Source organism: Adiantum capillus-veneris, chromosome 3 (assembly GCF_014529385.1).
Source record: "Adiantum capillus-veneris isolate H3 chromosome 3, ASM1452938v2, whole genome shotgun sequence".
NCBI lineage: Eukaryota > Viridiplantae > Streptophyta > Polypodiopsida > Polypodiales > Pteridaceae > Adiantum > Adiantum capillus-veneris.
The window spans coordinates 10,292,075-10,296,744 of NC_140933.1; the positions used below are offsets into that span (position 1 = coordinate 10,292,075).

Sequence of the window (4,670 nt, forward strand, 5' to 3'; positions counted from 1 at the left end):
ATGCATTTATTGATTTATCCTTCCTCTATCCCTTGAAGTCTTGCATTTTTACTAGCCCTCATCTTGCTTCAACATCATCTAATTGCCATCTAATTTGTTTTGGCTTCAACATTTGATTGTCATCATTGATGGCCGACAACTCATATGTATGTGCTTCCCGTCCTCACATTTAATTTGATTCTACTTCGAAAGCATTGAAGCCTCTCAATTATATTCTATTATAGATCTACTCATTAGGAAGAGGATGGGGTTTAGGAGAGCCTCTTTATTTTGCATGAGATTATGGAGGTGATTAACATTTTGACAAATAGGTGCATGCATGTATGCAATAATGGTGGGTGTGTAAAAGTGGTCAAAGGATGCACTTTTTCCCCCAAAATTGGAGTGGACAATTTTATGATTTTCTGTCTTCCATAACTCTTACATATGATCTCCGATCTGAGCGGAGATTATAAATCTGTGATCTACACGTCAAGCTCACACTCTCTATAAATTCTCATAAACCTTCATACCCTTAGAGATAGATGATAAAATCAACTACAACCACCTTCTCTTGGCTTTATCAATAACTCGTCCCTATGAAAAATCCATAGATGATTTTCAAGATGTTTGTTGAGTTGCAAAATGAGGCATCCAGATGGTCTATAGATATCTTGCCCCCCCCCCCTTTCCCAAGCCCGCAATCTTTGATATTGCATCTTACCTTGTTATCACTATCATCAATTACTTGACTTCCTATGCATTTATTGATTTATCCTTCCTCTATCCCTTGAAGTCTTGCATTTTTACTAGCCCTCATCTTGCTTCAGCATCATCTAATTGCCATCTAATTTGTTTTGGCTTCTACATTTGATTGTCATCATTGATGGCCGACAACTCATATGTATGTGCTTCCCGTCCTCACATTTAATTTGATTCTACTTCGAAAGCATTGAAGCCTCTCAATTATATTCTATTATAGATCTACTCATTAGGAAGAGGATGGGGTTTAGGAGAGCCTCTTTATTTTGCATGAGATTATGGAGGTGATTAACATTTTGACAAATAGGTGCATGCATGTATGCAAGAATGGTGGGTGTGTAAAAGTGATCAAAGGATGCACTTTTTCCCCCAAAATTAGAGTGGACAATTTTATAATTTTTTGTCTTCCATAACTCTTACATATGATCTCCAATTTGAGCGGAGATTATAGATCTGTGATCTACACGTCAAGCTCACACTCTCTATAAATTCTCATAAACCTTCATACCCTTAGAGATAGATGATAAAATCAACTACAACCACCTTCTCTTGGCTTTATCAATAACTCGTCCCTATGAAAAATCCATAGATGATTTTCAAGATGTTTGTTGAGTTGCAAAATGAGGCATCCAGATGGTCTATAGATATCTTGCCCCCCCCCCCTTTCCCAAGCCCGCAATCTTTGATATTGCATCTTACCTTGTTATCACTATCATCAATTACTTGACTTCCTATGCATTTATTGATTTATCCTTCCTCTATCCCTTGAAGTCTTGCATTTTTACTAGCCCTCATCTTGCTTCAGCATCATCTAATTGCCATCTAATTTGTTTTGGCTTCTACATTTGACTGTCATCATTGATGGCCGACAACTCATATGTATGTGCGTCCCGTCCTCATATTTAATTTGATTCTACTTCGAAAGCATTGAAGCCTCTCAATTATATTCTATTATAGATCTAGTCATTAGGAAGAGGATGGGGTTTAAGAGAGCCTCTTTATTTTGCATGAGATTATGGAGGTGATTAACATTTTGACAAATAGGTGCATGCATGTATGCAAGAATGGTGGGTGTTTAAAAGTGATCAAAGGATGCACTTTTTCCCCCAAAATTGGAGTGGACAACTTTATGATTTTCTGTCTTCCATAACTCTTACATATGATCTCCGATGTGAGCGAAGATTATAGATTTGTGATCTACACGTCAAGCTCTTTTCGTACTATCATTTAATTGCTTTCTTAATACTAGAGGTTTGACTCCCTTAAATTGCCAAATAAAGAGGCCCTCTTAGACCCAATTCTCTTCCTAATGTTAATAAAATGCTGCTTCAAGCATAGGTTTCTAAAATTTCCAATTTTATAAATTTTATCGAGGATCTATGCTTGTTAGTTGAATATCAAAATGCTCTTTACTATGATTAATGAGATGAATGGACTTCTTACTTGCCTATTCTATCACCATATCAAGAGGCTTACATACTATCCTCCTCAAATGAGCTTCATGATCCTCAGCACATAAAACATGACGCTGTCTTCTCATGGGTATCCTCAACAACGAGATCCAACACACTCTTAATGGAAGTGATAATTCACACTCTCTATAAATTCTCATATACCTTCATACACTCAGAGATCGATGATAAAATCAACTACATCCACCTTTCTCTTGGCTTTATCAATAACTCATCCCTATGAAAAATCCATAGCTGATTTTCAAGATGTTTGTTGAGTTGCAAAATGAGACATCCAGATGGTCTATAAAGATCTCCCCCCCCCCCCCCCCCCCCCCCCCCCCCACCCCCAACACCAAAAACCAAGCAACCAACAATTTATTGCCCAATGAAGCTAAAGGGCCCACAAAGGCCATAATCCCACAATAAATGGGAAAGGTGATAGCCAAAACGATGGCATGTAAGCATGGACACATAGAGACAGTAGCTTAAAAAATAAGAGAGCCCAAACTCGGGCTATAAAAAAAAGGCGTTCGAGAGTGAGAACATCATGGACCCCTTCCAAGGATAGACAAGAAGTTCCTATGGTCTACGATATTGGTGAGAGCTCATGACCACGTCAGTCTGTACCTCCTGTTGAAAGTGATCATGACATGAGCACAAACCAACAGCCTAATGAGGAAAATTAAAATCGTATAAATCAAGTTATGACACTTATCATGTGATTGATTGGTTGGCATTGCAAGCATGAAATCTTTACTCTATACTATATTAATTGTCACACAGCTAATATATGCAACTCAAATTTATCTGTTCCATTGTTGGCTTGTACCTATGCAATTGGCCCACAATGATAAACGTGTATTTAACAAACTTTGTACAATGTATACATACAATGTTTTGTAGTGCTATTTGTATGTGGTTAATGTTATTTGTATTTGGACCGAATTGTTGTAATTTGAACTAGAAATAATGCAAAGGGCAAAATTTAAATTTTGTTAGGCCCATCACACGCCTTCAAGATGGGATTCCATAACCATTGCACCAAAAAACGCCTGCCATTCACACCACGCACATTGAATGAGCTCCCAAATTCGCCATTCCTTGCGACGGTACCCGGGTAGCGACCGCCTGCTCTCCTTCCATACACTCCTTCACACAAGTCCGCGATCTCCGTCGGCGCTTCCGGATCCGCGCCAGCATACCATGCGTTGATAAGTGGATTTGACGCCATCTCTGCGAGCTCGTGCCCCACCACACTTACCATCCCATCCACCCCCACATCCCCATTAGGAGGCTTTAGGGGCCTCATTGCATTTTTCATGTAGAAGGGTATTGCAAATGGGTAGGCACAGGTCTCTGGGCACTGCTTGGCTGAGTTGCCTATCCATGCATAGGGCAGTGTGAAGCCCACAATGGAGGGGTAAGTGAAGTAGTGAAACCCACACACAGCCCTGCAAAAGTCCTGCTGCACTACATCTGGTGATGTGAGCACAAGGTACACCCCGCTGCGGCTATCGGCAGGGAGGGTGCCATTGTGTGTGAGGAGAGAGGATCTGATAACTTGCTGAGTGGTAATGCGGGTAAGAACAGGGCCATGCGAGTAGAGGGCCGTGTGCTCGGCAGCAATGGAGACCGATTGCGAGACGACAGCGTTGGTTTGGTCGGTGTAGAGGCCGAGAGTAGTCCACCAGGAGGGAAGAGAGGGGGAGGGGAGGGGGGTGGAGTAAGAGGAGATGGAGAGGAGAAAGTCTCGGAGGATGGATTGTTGGGAGGGGTGCCAAAGGCCATACCAGATGGGGTAGATATTGATGTGGGAAGTTAGGACAGGACCCATGTGGTATTTCATGGCCACAGCTGCAGGGGGTATGGAGGAGCTACCAGCTAAGGCACCTGCAGGGGCCGGGAGGGTAAATTTTGAGAGGGAGGCGCCATGGAGGGCAGAAGCTGCGAGTAGGGAGAGCATCAGCAGAGGGATGGAGAAGAAAGGAAGCGGCGTAGTCATGGTTGGAGTTCCACACACAAGAGACTCGAGAGTGAGAGAGACAGAGAGAGTTTGCTTGTGACCGTGGTTGGCAAGAGCATCAGACAGGCAGATATGTAGCTTTCCTGGATAGCGCTAGACATCGCCGCGTGTTGTTTCATCATAGGCCAGCCGGGACTGCGCGCCCCGGCCCCAATTTCAAGGATCTTGTATGCCGGCAAACTATTGACACATCTATACTATATATTAAGGAGACTAGTTTTCCAGCGCCACGTGTCGCAATTTCCTTTATCCGGCTACAGTGAGGACACTACGCACGCAGGGGGGAGAGAGAAAGAGAGAGAGGCGGCCGAAGGCCACACTAGTGTACTGTAATATGCAATTCCTTTCAAACCGGTTCCAGAGTTACGAACAGTAGACCAGCGTTCGGCAAAAATCGTTTTTCAAAATCCCTTTCTTGATTTTGTCAAGAGGATAAGAGAATTAGGTCATTT

The 4,670-nt window shown here is 42.4% G+C and overlaps 1 pseudogene; it reads right to left on the reverse strand.

Moving 5' to 3' along the window:
• Positions 1 to 2,997: 2,997 nt before the first annotated feature.
• On the reverse strand, positions 2,998 to 4,338 carry LOC147460495 (protein EXORDIUM-like 5 pseudogene; annotated as a pseudogene).
• Between the last annotated feature and the right edge of the window lie 332 nt (positions 4,339 to 4,670).